The sequence below is a fragment of the Hevea brasiliensis genome, chromosome 4 (assembly GCF_030052815.1).
Source record: "Hevea brasiliensis isolate MT/VB/25A 57/8 chromosome 4, ASM3005281v1, whole genome shotgun sequence".
Taxonomy (NCBI): Eukaryota; Viridiplantae; Streptophyta; class Magnoliopsida; order Malpighiales; family Euphorbiaceae; genus Hevea; species Hevea brasiliensis.
Window position 1 is genome coordinate 55,802,460 of NC_079496.1, and position 15,270 is coordinate 55,817,729.

Genomic DNA, 15,270 nt, shown 5'->3' on the forward strand with positions numbered 1-15,270 from the left:
GAAGGGTTATTGAGGTTCCTATGGCATTAGAATGCCAAGAAAATACCTAGAAAAACTTTTCAATCGGTACAGACAATTTTGACCCGTTAACCCAAACGGAGGCCATTTTGGTCATTTCGCCTTCAGAGGTGATTTTTGGCCGACTTGTCCAGTTAAGTAAATAATTAATATGACATAAAATATGAATAAACATTACTAGAAATCAAATTGAAAATGAGTAGTGGAGGAAAGGAAAGAAAATGAGGAAAAAGCCTAATTATGACATCATGGTGATGTCATTAAGAAAATTTGGACCAATCACAATTAAGCCATCCTTTGACTAACAAATAAAAAGACTAAATGAAGACTAAATAACTAAAAATTTCAGCAGCCCATCCTCATTCTCTTACCAGCCGAAACCCTAGGAGACCCAAACCACCATTGACAACCTAATCAAAGCTCAATTCCTTCCTTCATTTCACCACTAAACCCTAACCCCTTTCATTCAACCTTGACCATATCACTTGGAGAAGCTCTTGGCAGCCAAGAAGAAGAAAGAAAGTGAGGTTTAGAGGCTTGGAAAATTCTGCCACTTGAGGTTAGTGCATCTATATCTTGAAAACTCATTATTTTCATGGTTTAGGACTTGAAACTAGTAAGAATTGTAATTTAAATGAACCAAAAACCTATGTGTATGACATCTTGAATTTTGGCTGCCCTAGCTATGGAATAGAAGGGAGAGTTTTTATGAGCTTGAAGTGAACTAGAGTTATGTTGGAAGGTTATAAACACAAGAATAATGGATTAAAAGTTAACTAAGATAACTTGTATAAAACATGAATTTGAATTAGGGTTTTGTGAGCAAAATGTAAATTTGGTTTAGGAAATTATTAGAGAGCATTTTAATGGTCAATTAGTGACCATTTTAGGTAAATTGACCAACAAATGGACTGAAAAATGAGGTTGCAAAGTGAGGTTACAGGCTGCCCTAGGACAGCAGCATAGGGACTGAAAATTCAGTCCATTTGCACTGCCATAACTTGGGCTGTGTTAGTCCAATTGGTGTTTGGCCAATTGGACATGAAACTAGGCTTATAATGGCACATTTTTACTGAAGAAACCATGCCCAAAAGACCAAAGCAAGAGGACCAAAACTTGGCCCCAATCCGGATACCCTGCAACTGCCTCTGCAGAATTGGCCAAATGAACAGTAACTGTTCATTTGGCCATAACTCACTGTAGATTTGGTCAATTGACCTGAAATTTTTACAGCAACAAGTTAAGACATAGACAAACAACTTTCATGCAGGAACCTACCCCAAATTATGGCCAGAACCTAACCCAAATGGCAGTGGCAGTCATTGTTCATGTTACTATAGATATGGTAATTCTGCAGATTTGGCAATCCGGCCAGCTTGGGTTTTTAGGCCATATCTTGAGCTAAAAAACTCCAAATGGAGTGATTCAAAAAAGGAAATTCAACTAGAAAAAATAAGGAACAACTTTTATGTTTTACATTTCTTCAAATTCCGACAGTAACAGTGTCCAATGGAACAGTGAAATTGACTCACCAAAACTGAAAATTCTGCTTGTGTTGAGTTACACTTTGGAATGGTAATAACACTTAATGCCAACAAGTTTTAAACACCAAATGTGGTATGTTGGGGATGCCAAAGTCAATGTACACATTTTTATTCTAAAAGTCAACATTTTTGTTGACCAATGATGAATAGTGACACCAAAAACTTGAAATTCACAAATTGAAGAATTTAAAAGTTTCAAATGCCCTAGTATACCTAACAAGATTGGTTTGGATAGTTTGGCATGCCAATAGCGTTCAGTTAGCAGTACTGCACATGGCAATATGCCATTCTGTGAATTTATGGCTTTTAGCTATTCTGACTTTGTATTGAGACTTGGCCTTGTGCCTGATACTATTTACAGCTTGTTAGCTGTTCTGTTGCACACCGGGAGATGCATATGTGACCGATAGTGTGGCGGCCCGAGGTACTAGGTACCCAGTGCCAGTTTACCCGTTATCCAGTCCAATCGTCTAGTGTAGGTTACTTGGGGCGACCAAATGAATAAAAGTAAACAAAGCTAATGAAATAAGGAATATACCAACACCAAATAAAGAAAGCATACACATTCTATACACATTTATTTTTTTGCTATTTTCTTTTATTATATTATTGCACCACTAAGCATTATTGCTTAGCGCGTTGCTTTTGCCACGCGTAGGTACTGGAGATACCGATCGTGAGCCCAGTAGACCACAGACTGGGTGAGTCCATCCGGCAGTTCTGCTCAGTGTCTGTGTCACCTCAACGTCTGCTGTGCATTGGTAGGACATTAGGTGTCATTTTGACATTTTGTAACTTAATTTTGTTTTCTCATATGTATTTGAACTTATGTAATATATTTTGATGTTCATGTAAATAATGAAAGTGATGACTATGAATGCAAAATTTGAGCATTTATTTATTGCTTCTATATGAGAAATGGATGTTTGAGAAATGACAAGGTTATTGAGAACTGAAATTGAGAAATATTGATGAGATTTTGGATATTGGAGTTGAGATGATGGAATACAAATATTGGAAGTGTTTTTAACAGGTTCCGAAGAACTGTTTTCTCCATTTTTAGCCGGTACTCCGCCGAATTTTCTTTAAAATCTTCGGAACCTCAAGTAAATAATACTTTTGATAAATGGCTAAAATAAATTATATTTCATAAATTATATTCACAAGTATGGTATAAATTAATTAAGGTATATTAGAATGTGCCGGTACCCCGTGTGGCATAGCTTGCTCGGCTACACTGTAGACGGGTAAGGGGTGTCACAGGTAAACTATGGCTTGGGCCCCTGAGACTGACCCTGACCTTGTGATTGACCTGAACTCTGTGCAGATGGACCTTTGAACTTCTTCCCAGATACAGGAGATGAACTAGACTGACCTGGGCCCCTCTTCTGCTGTCTCTCTCTTCTGGTCTGCTCACTTATTCTTACTTTTTCAACTTTTATTGTAGCTTCCACTAACTTGGTGAAGTCGGTGATTCCCAAGGCAGTGATCATGATCTTTATGTTGTCATTTAATCCCTCTTCAAATCTCTTACACCTTTCAGCTTCATTAGGGACTATCTCCCTCCCGTAGCGGCTCAATCTGACAAATTCCTTTTCATACTCGGCCATCACATTGTCTCTACCTCATTAATGAACTCCTTCTTCTCTCTTCCGTATACACTACCCACATATTTCTTCTTGAATTCGGAGAGGAAGAAGTCCCAAGTTATTACTTCGTCAGACTTCATCGACACCGTATCCCACCATTCATATGCATCATCTTGCAACAAAGATACAGCAGCTTCTAGATTTTGCTCTGGAGTGCAGTGGAGTTGTTTTAAAACTCTGCCTGTTCTGTTCAACCAATTTTCGGCTGCAACATAATCATCTTCTCTCTTGCCAAAGAAGTCCACTGCTCCAAATTTTCTTAGTCTTTCCAGGTGTGATTTCTGCTGTGGAGGTGGTGGTGGTGGTGGTGCTGGCATTACCCACCATTTCTTTGGAACATGGCTGTGGAGGCCGAAAGGTGCTCTGCTTGAGTCGGGAGCAGGTTCTCCCTACCCCGGGCCTCATGCTGCCAGTGGACCATGACTCTCCACTTCCTCCTCAACTGCCCTCTGAGATGTAGGGTCCATATCCTATTCAAAATAACAAAGACAAACAGATCTGCATTAGTGTCACCTCAACTCTTACAAATGCAATGCATGGTATGGACTCAATCTAGGCCCAGAAACGCCTAAACCGTGCTCTGATACCACTAAATGTGACACCCCTTACCCGTTTACAGTATATCCGAGTAAGATATGTCACACGGTGTACCGGAACACTCTATTTTATCTTAATCATTTTTATTCTTCCTTAATTTATTCTTATCATAGTTTTGAATATAACTTGTGAAATATAATTCATTTAAGTCATTTATTGAAATTATAATTTATTTGAGGTTCCAAAAATTTTATAGAAAATCCGGCAGAGTACCGGCTAAAAATGGAGAAAATAGTTCTTCGGAACCTGTGAAAACACTTCCAATAATCATTTCCAATCAATCCCAACTCCATTTCATCAACAAAATCTCAATATGTTTTTGAACAATATTTCCATTTCTCAATCATTCATCTCATATGATAATCATGTAAAAGTCGTAAATAAATATTCACTTTTTCATTCACAAACACAATTTCCACTATATACATTAATATCAAAATACATTATATAAGTCTCATTTACACAAGAGAAAATAAAAGATAGTTACAAAATACCAAAATGAAACCTAGTGTCCTACCAATGCACTGAAGATGGTGAGGTGACACGGATACTATGCAGAGTTGCAGGAGGTCTCACCCAGTCTGTGGTCTACTGGGCTCTCGGTCAGTATCTCCAGAACCTACGCATGGCAAAAGCAACGTGCTAAGCAATAATGCTTAGTGGTGCCAATAATAAAATAAAAATAAATAACAGAAAATAAATATGCAGTGAATGTATTGATGTTTCATTTCAAATAAATTTTCGATGAGTATTTGTAATCTTACTTATTTTATACTTGTTATATTCATTATTTCATTAAATTTGTCCACTTTCATTTTTGGTTGCCCAAGTAACCTATACTGGACGGATAGACTGGATAAACGGGTAAACTGGCACTGGGTATCAAGTACCTCGGGCCGTCACACCATCGGTCACATATGTGTCTCCTGGTGTGCAATGTAACTAATAAGTCAGAATAACATTAGGCACAAGCCCAAGTATCAACATAATGTCAGAATGGCTAAAAGCCATAAAATCACAGAATGGCATAATGCCATGTGCAGTACTGCTAACTGATCCCTATTGGCATGCCAAACAATCCAAACCAATCTTGTTAGGTATACGAGGGCATTTGACACTTTTGAATTTTTCAATTTTTGAATTTCAAGTTTTGGTGTTACTATTCCCTTCATTAGTCAACAAAAATGTTGACTTTTGTATAGAAAATAGGTACATTGGTTTTAACACTCCCAACACACCACATTTTGCATTCAAAATTTGTTGGTATTGATTACTAATACCATTTCTAAGCTTAAAATTAATGGAGCAGAATTTTCAGTTTTCATACCCTATATTTACTGTTTCATTAGTTACTATTGCAGTGGGAATTTGAGAAAATGATAAACATGAAAGTTTTTACTTATTTTGTCTAGTTGAATTTCATTTATTGAATCACTCCATTTGGAGTTTTGTAGATCAAGTTATGGTCCAAAAACCACAACTGGCCGGATTGGAATTTTTCTGGACTGACCATATCTACGGCTGATGAATAGTGATCGCAACTCCTCATTGGATGGGTTCTGTTCATAATTTGGGGTAAGTTTCTTCATGAAAGTTGTTGGTCTATATCTAAGCTTGTTGCTGGTAAAATGTCAGGTCAATTGGACCATTCTACACTGAGTTATGGCCAAATGAACAATCACTGTTCATTTGGTCATTCTGCAGAAACTGGTTGCAGGACACCCGGATTGGGGCAAGTTTTTGGTCCACTTGGTTTGGTCTTATGGGCATGGTTTCTTCACCAAAGTTGTGCCATTATGTGTCTAGTTTCATGTCCAATTGGCCAAACACCAATTGAACCTGTAAAATTCAAGTTATGGCTGCCCAAACCTGCTGGACTCATGTCCAATTCTGTAGGTCACCATGGGCAGCCCATCCATACATAAATGCCAAGCCTTAACTCACTTTATTCCCTCCTCGCACACATTCAAATGGTCACTAATTGACCATTACAAGCTTAATAAATCATTACATGAGCAAACCCTATTGTTGTTAATTGTCCACATTTTCCATGTTCATACATGCCTAAACTTTGTATTTCACTTACACAATAAGGTTCAATTACTCATTTAATACCAAGGGAAGCCCATGAACCACTTTATTTCAAGCAAACTCATCAACCCTTATCAACCCTAAGATGCCAAAATTATAGGAAATAAATACACATAATTTTTTTTTTTGTTTTTCTTACATTTTCTACTTATCTCATGGCATTAAGCATGAATTAAGTAAAAATGGTAAGAGTTTGGACACTAACCTTATTAAAGCTCCCACTTGAGCTCCCACTTGAGCTTGTCAATCTTTAAGATTTCTCTCTCTAATGGCTGTCTAAATATGATTTAGAGTGTGAGGATAAATTTTAGTGAAGTGAGTATGAGGTTTAATGGTGTAAAGAGTGAGGTTTTAGCAAGAAAAAGATAAAGTTTTAATGGAGATAGTGAGGGAAAGAGGGGCTGCCGGAAATGGAAGGAGATGAGCAGAAAAATTTTTCAATTTTTTAACTCCTTTTGGTCCTTTTTAATTGATTTAAAGGTGCTTGTTAAAAGATGATTGGTGGAGCTCATTTTAAAGACATCATATGATGTCATAATTAAGTATTTTCTTTCATTTTCTTTTTTTTTCTTTTCTACTCATTTTTAATTCAATTTTCAACAATATTTATTCACATTTTAGATCATGATAATTATTTACTTAACTAGACAAGTCGGTCAAAAATCGTCTCTGAAGGTGAAATGACCAAAATGCCCTCCGTTTGGCTTAACAGGTCAAAATTGTCTGTACCAATTGAAAAATTTTTCTAAATATTTTATTGGCATTCTAATGCCATAGGAACCTCAATGACCCTTCTCTGGAGTCCCAAAAATTATTTTATGAATTTTTCCCCGGGTCTAGCGCTCCTAGTTGCAAGAACCGCAACTTCTCACTAGGTTACCCATCACTTGGGCACCAGCTCATTTAACTTGGTTGTATTTTATTTCTAAAATTTGTTCTAAATTTTTCTTATTAATATTTGGGTTAATTATGGTTCCTCACTTTAGTTTAAATATTTTTCCAAATGTTCTAGCTGTCCGGACCAACACCGATCACCGGAACAGTAGAATGTACGGAATTGCTACAGGGAGGGTGTTACATTAATAGTAATTACGATGACCATAAAATCTTCCAAACAAATGATTAAGTTAGAAATGATATAATTAACGTAATTATAATAAGGGCTCTCCATTGGGGCAATTATTTTAAGAAATTTTAAATAGTTGCATAAGATGCAATTAATTTAAGAGATTTTCTTAAGAATAATTATTAAGTATGAGATGTTGTAAATATGTAAATGATTTGGTGGCCAATATTGGATGTGCCTGAGGACATTAAAATTATTTGTATAATTACTGGCTCAGTGGGATCAACTTAACTAATGCAAGATAAGTCAATGATGGATGTACCTGAGATTTTGAGCATTAGGGGCTAGGTAAAGGATTGAACCTCACATGAGATGTGATGGGTAAGGAGTTGCTCACTTATAGTTTATTGTAATTCCAATAATGGATGTACCTGAGGATGATCAATAGAATTATAAGAATTCAATCACCCACTAAAAGCCCATCCAACTAGGATTTTCATTTTCTACTTTGGAAGTGTAGGATTCACTAAGTTAGTGGGAGGACCAATTTGATTAAAAGACCATAATCATTTTGGTTAATTACATGATATATTTACTAATTAATTTGGTTATTTTCTACAGTTAATTTTCTGATAATAATGAGCATAGAACAACCACCACCATCCAATATCCTTGCAAGCATATTTGATCGCAATAGGTTAACAGGACCTAATCTGTCTGATTGGCTAAGAAATTTAAAACTTGTCCTGAACCTTGAACATATAGGATATGTTCTAGATTCAAATGTTCTTGGTCCCTTACCTCGAGAGGCCACTCAAGAGGAATATGAAACTTTAGACAAGTGGAAGGAGCATGATATGAGAGCTAAGTGTTACATGCTTGCTTCCATGAGTAATGAGTTACAGAAGCAGCATGAGAACATGCAGAGTGCAAGTGAGATCCTCCTTCACCTACAAGAGTTATATGGTGAGCACAGCAGGAATGCTAGGTATGAGATATCTAGGCAGCTGTTCCGCATGAGGATGTCTAAGGGACAAAATGTTAGGGATCATGTTCACAAAATGATTCGGCTGATTGAGCAGCTGGAACATCTTGACTTCAACATGGATTTCCAACTACAGACGGATTTGATCCTTCAGTCCCTTCTTGAGTCTTTTGGGAATTTTGTGACAAATTTCCATATGACTAAACAGGAATGCACCTTAGCTGGTTTACTCAACATGCTGGTTATTGTCCAAAAGAATATGCTGAGGATTAAAAGAAAAGTGGTAGCTTTGATCTTCTTTTGCTGGAAAGTCCAACAAGAAGAAGGGCTAAGAAAAAGAAATCTCAGATTCCTGGTCCTTCCAAGAAAATAGCTAAACAGAAAGGGAAGACTAAAGCTAATGGAGGCTAAGGAAAGTGTTTCCACTGCCAGAAGGATGGGCACTAGAAAGGGAATTGCCCAGAGTATAGCAATCTAAAAGAATGCAATGCCATGGTGAAAACCAACTCAAGTTCAAAATATATTTGGCACTTAAGGTTATGTCATGTTGCTGAATATAGGATTGCAAAACTGGAGAAAATGGGGATTCTATCCACATTGGGCTCTGAGCCTACTCCAATTTGTGAATCTTGCGTTCAAGGCAAAATGACTAGATCACCCTTTGTTGGACAAGGGCTAAGGGCTGAAAATATTTTGGAGCTAATACATAGTGATGTATGTGGTCCATTTAAGGAAATGGCTAGAGGTGGTTTTCATTACTTTATTACCTTTACTGATGATAAATCAAGGTTTGGGTATTTGTATTTGATGAAATACAAACATGAATCCTTTAAAAAGTTCAAAGAATTTAAATCTGAAGTAGAAAATTAAACAGGAAAGAGTATTAAAGCTCTTCGATCAAATTGTAGAGGTGAATATTTGAGTGCTAAATTTGATGAATACTTAAGAGAACACGACATTGTTTCCCAACTGACTCCTCCAGGAATGCCACAGCTGAATGGTGTATCTGAAAGGAGAAATCGTGATATGGTACGTAGTATGATGAGATATACTGATATGCCAATCTCCTTTTGGGGATTTGCATTAGAATCAGATTTGTATATTCTGATTAGGATTCCATCAAAATCAGTTTCTTCCACACCTTATGAGATATGGCATGGAAGAAAACCAAGTCTTAAGCATCTTAAGATTTGGGGTTTTCCAGCTTATATCAAAAAGTTGAACACTAATAAATTGGAAACTAGATCAGAAAAGGTCGATTTATTGGATATCCAAAAGATAGTTTTGGATATTATTTTTATTTGCCTACATCACAAAAGGTTGTGGTGAGTAGAGATGTTATATTTCTTGAATAACAGTTTGTTCAAAAAGGAGGCAAAGGAAGGCAAATAGAGTTAGAATTGGAGAATTCTGACCAACCAACAGATCAGATGGATATAGATCCATCTAGTCAGCCTATACCCATTGATGAAACATCTACAGCCATTCCTCGTAGAACAACTAGGGTATCTCACCCACTAGTGAGATATGGTTTCCTTTATAAAGAAGAATAAGAGTTGTCTACTCATGAAGAAGTAGATCATGGAGATGATCCACTTACCTATGAAGAAGCTATATCAGATATAGACTCTTCAAAATGGATTGATGCTATGAAATCCGAAATTGATTCCATGTATAAGAATCAAGTTTGGGATCTTGTTGACCCACCTGAAGGTATTGTACTTATAGGGAACAAATGGGTTTTTAAGAAGAAAATTGGTTCTGATGGAAAGGTAGAGACCTATAAGGCAAGGCTAGTAGCGAAAGGGTTTTGCCAAAGGCAAGGAATCGACTATGAGGAGACTTTCTCGCCTGTTGCCATGCTTAAATCAATTAGGATTCTATTAGCAATAGCTACATACTATGATTATGAGATTTGGAAGATGGATGTCAAAACAGCTTTTCTCAATAGATACATTGAAGAAAACATTTTCATGGAACAATCTAGGAGTTTTGAATCCCAAGATGGTTCCAAGGTATGCAAGCTAAAGCGATCCATTTATGAGTTGAAGCAAGCTTCAAGAAGTTGGAACATCCGTTTTGATGAAGCCATTAAATCATTTGGTTTTATCAAAAATAAGGATGAGCCATGTGTGTATAAGAAGGTTAGTGATAGTGCTATCACTTTTCTTGTCTTATATGTGGATGATATACTGTTGATGGGTAATGACATAGGTATGTTGACAACTATAAAGGTATGGTTGTCAAATACATTCTCCATGAAAGACTTAAGGGAGGTAACCCATATTCTTGGGATTCGCATCTATAAAGATTAAGTGAAAAGAATAATTGGTTTATCCTAAAGTCTATACTTGGAAAAGGTGTTAAGAGGTTTAAAATGCTTGATTCCAAGAGAGGATTGTTACCAGTGAGACATGGTATCCATCTTTCTAAAGAGATGTCTCCAAAGACACCTGAAGAAAGAGATAAGATGGCCAGGATTCCACATGCTTTGGCTATTGGAAGTTTAATATATGCAATGTTGTGTACTAGGCCAGATATCGCATATGCTGTTAGTTTGACTAGCAGGTATCAATCCAATCCAGGTTTGGAACATTGGATAGCTGTCAAGAATATCCTTAAGTACTTGAGAAGAACTAAGGATTTATTCTTGATCTATGGAGGTGGAGACTTGCAATTGGATGGTTATACTGATTCTGATTTCCAATCAGATATCGATGATAGAAAGTCTACCTCTGGATATGTGTTCATTTGTAATGGAGGTGCAGTCAGTTGGAAGAGTTCCAAACAGAGCACGACTGCAGGTTCCACTATCGACGCTGAGTATATTGCTGCATCAGATGCTGCAAAGGAAGCTGTTTGGATAAAGAAGTTCGTGATAGAACTTACAGTAGTTTCTTCCTTTGAGTCAGTAGTTCTACTACACTGTGACAACAATGGAGCAGTCATACAGGCTAAGGAACCAAGGTCTCACCAGAAATCCAAACACATAGAAAGGCGCTACCACATTATTAGAGAAATAGTTGGACGAGGCGATGTAGCCATGCAGAAAATAGCATCAGCTGAAAATCTAACTGATCCATTCACTAAGCCTATGTCACAGACTCAGCTAGACCGACATCTTGAGAAGATGGGTCTAAGATATTGTAATGAATGGCTCTAGTGCTAGTGGGAGATTATTAGTAGTATGCCCTAGAGCATATCATTTAGTATGTATCTTATACATGTTTTTATTAATAAAAGGCATATCCACTTTTTCGTTTACATGATATATTTATGTGTAATAGAAAAGGTCTATTGATATTTTGTTAGAAATTCTATTCTTAAGTTGTTAAGAATATGAGTGACAGTATTTCAAGTACAAAGTATCATAAATAGGTTCACAATCGAGGATACTTTATAATAAGGACATGACTTATCCAGAAAGATTGTATTCATGTTTGTTCCCAAGTTATTTATATGAGATATAATTAAGATGGAATGGTGAGTCTCATGCCATATAACAAACATGATAGGCACTTATACATGATAGGTAGGCTGAACCAGTGACACTTATGACAAGCACATGGAGTTTACTCTTGTTAATGTATTGTCATAAATCATATCAGTGCATATAATCTTTAGACCTGAGATAGCACAGTTATCTTATATATAGGTGGTTTGAGTTTGATACTGCTTTCATACTTGTACTGTGTATGGGTATATGGGCATCTGTTGGCTCCTACTAGTTATATATGGAGGTACGTGTTGATCAAGATGGAATCTGTTCCTCTAAGTAAATAGAGATAAAATCATATGTTCATTTAATTGTTCTTGATGTTTCAAGTTCCTGGCCAGAACGGATAGAATTATTCAGAAAGAGTTTCTGATGAGAAAATCTTTTTAATCAAGAACTGGAATTAAAAGAGAACATAATATTCATGGCAAATGGAGTTTGACATAAACCATGACTCCAGCTTGAGTTGGGATCTTGTAACAGAGAGATTCTAGTGCATGGTAACATATGATTATAGGTTCATTTAAGGTAAACCTTATTACTAATTGGGTGGCCATGGCATGCTATGCTAGGTGTTAACCATGGTCTATGATGTGCATAAAATGATTTAGAGAAATAATTTATGGTAAGAAAGTGTTCTGATGATATTAAGAGTTGATATCATGTCTCATTGCCAATTAGTGATGAGCCTAGTAAGTCACACACATACACAAGTTATCACCTAATTAAATATGATTTAATTAATTAATTAAAGAGTTTAATTGATTAATTAAATAGGTTTGGTTTGCAATTATATTGCAAAGTCTCTAGCATGGCTTGAAACCAAATCTAGATTATTGGATGTATAGTATAAGTTAAATTTATATTTAAAGTGTTTAAATATGAATTTAATTAATGAGAAATTAATTAATAGAGATTAATTAGTTAATTTATATTTGATATAAATTGATTAGAAGAAGAGAAATAATTATTTTGGATTGAGAACTCAAAATTAAGACACAGGGGCATTTTAGTCATTTCATAGGGTGACATGTGGCACCATGAGATGGTGACACATGGCACGACACATAAGCTTATCAAATGTTTTTTAATGATGTAAGATGATTAAAATTAAGATTAAATATAGGTTTGACACTTGACACAATGTGATTAGGTCAATTAAACCTAGAGCTAATCAAAAGGTGACATGTGGCAAGGGTTTAATGTGTTAACCTAGCTATATAAGTGTTGTTATGAAAAGAAAACAACACAACCAACAGCAAATAACCTTGGTGCCGCCACCCAAGAGACTTCTCCCTCTCTTCTTCTTCATCTCTCATCAATTTCAAGAGATTAGCAAACAATCTCTTGAATTAAAAATACTAGAAATTGTTTCTAGTGTCCTGTTTACATCTTTAATCTCTTAAAAGGCAAAACTTGATTTTCTAATTAATAGAAAAAGCTTTAGAAGCTGTTCAAGGGCTGCCATTGGTGTTCTTAGTGTGGAAAAGCTAGAGGGACAATATCTAATGTCCTGAAGACGCATCCGAAAGGTATAAATGCACTGCAGTGCATCAAGAGGTTAGTGTATTTGTTCTTGATCTCATCTAGGGTTCTAAAATTAATCTGATTAATTTTTAAAATCTTAAATGGCAAATACAGATCCAAAACATATTAAAAGTGTTTTAATATATTGTTTATCATTGAAATCAAATAGATAAAAATAATTCTTGCATGATGCATGTGACCCTAGGTAAAATTTTTTTAATTCAATGGTATAAACTTGTGTTTTTCACGCTTCCGCTCCTTCAACCGATGGTGTCATGGTCCGAGGTACTTGGTACCCAGTGCCAGTTTATCTATTTATCCAGTCCAGTCGACTAGTATAGGTTACTCGAGCAATTAAAATAAATCTTACCAAATCTTAGTTGAATAATACTGCAATAAATGTCAGAAATTAAGTTTACATAAATGTAAACAAACATTCTGTATATTTATTTTATTTTGTGATATTTATTTTATATTATCACCACTAAGCAAAATTGCTTAGCGCATCGCTTTTGCCACACGCAGGTATTGGATACATAGCTAGGGAGTCCAGCAGACCTCATACCGGGTGAATTGTCAGATCTGCACACAGAGTCTAGAGTCACCTCACATTTGCAGTGCATTGGTAGGACATTAGGCTACTTTTGGCATTTTGTATTTTGTAAACTTTTGTAATTAGACTTTTATTTTGCCATGTATATTTTAAACTCATGTAATTATATTTTGATGTAATTATCTATAAATCATGTTTAGTAATAAATTTGAGTATTTCTTATTGAGTTGAGTATGATATGAAATGAATTGAATTTTGAAATATTGAAGTCATTTGATAAATTGTGGAAATATGTTGGTGGTTGACTGAGATTGATAATATGATTATATTAGAAGTTTTTTTAACGAATTCAGAAGAACTGTTTTTCTAATTTACAGCCAGCACTCTACCAAATTTTCTATAAAATTTGCGAAAAATTCAAATTAATCCAAATTGTAAATAAATGAATTAAAAAGGGTAAATTGTAATGGAAATATGATTTGGTGCTCCGGCACACTGTGTGGCATATCTTGCTCGGCTACACTATAGATGGGTAAGGAGTTCACAGGCAACCTATATTCTTGGGATTCACATCTATAGAGATAAAACAAAAAGAATAATTAGTTTATCCCAAAGTCTATACTTGAAAAAAGGTGTTAAAGAGGTTTAACATGCTTGATTCCAAGAGAGGATTGTTACCAGTGAGACATGGTATCTACCTTTCTAAAGAGATGTCTTTAAAGACACCTGAAGAAAGAGATAAAAAGGCCAGGAGTCCAAATGCTTTGGCTATTAGAAGTTTGATGTACGCAATGTTGTGTACTAGGCCGGATATCGCATATGCTGTTAGTTTGACTAGCAGGTACCAATCCAATCCAGGTTTCGAACATTGGATAGCTGTCAAGAATATTTTTAAGCACTTTAGAAGAACTAAGGATTTATTCTTGATATATGGAGGTGGTGATGGAAATCAGAATCAGTGTTACTAGACCCACAGTGGAAGCCAACAACTTTGAATTAAAACCAGTATGGCTCCAAATGATTCAACAAACCCAGTTTGCAGGTTCACCCACAGAAGACCCACACTATCACCTCCAGTGCTTTCTTGCCCTATGTGATACATTCAAGATGAATGGAGTGTCTGTCAAGCAATAAGGCTCAGAGCATTCCCATTCTCCCTTCGGGATAGAGCAAGGAAGTGGCTACTTTCTCAACCGACTGGAACGTTCACTACCTGGGAGAACCTTTCTCAAGCTTTTCTAGCAAGGTATTTTCCACCTGCAAAGACTACAAAACTGAGGCTAGAGCTCAACACCTTCAGAAAAAAGGAAGGAGAATCACTCTATGATGCATGGGAAAGATATAAAGACTTGTAGAGGGAATGTCCACACCATGGCATAGAAGATTGGCTATTGGTGCAAAGTTTATATATTGGATTACTACCCTCTACAAAGAGCACAATTGACTCAGCTGCAGAGGGTGATCTAAAGGAGAAAATAGTACCACAAGCACTGCAGGGGTCCTAGAAGTAGAAGCCCTAAGCATGATAAATGCTCAATTTGATCAGCTCACAAAGAAACTCGAAAGAATGCAACCCAACGTAGTTGGTACAAACAGTCAACATGATGACAGCTATGGAGGAGGATATATGAGTTCAGAATACAACAATTTCAGTGAACCCTCTATAGAATAGATGAACTATGTGAATAATGGAGGAAACTTCAATTAGAGGCAGCCCAATAATTCATATTCAAATACTTACAAC

General features: G+C 36.1%; 1 non-coding gene across 1 annotated transcript; it reads right to left on the reverse strand.

Moving 5' to 3' along the window:
* Positions 1–14,797: 14,797 nt before the first annotated feature.
* Positions 14,798–14,904, reverse strand: LOC131179699 (small nucleolar RNA R71). Its single transcript, XR_009148586.1, has one exon. It is a non-coding gene; the product is annotated as a small nucleolar RNA R71 (small nucleolar RNA).
* Between the last annotated feature and the right edge of the window lie 366 nt (positions 14,905–15,270).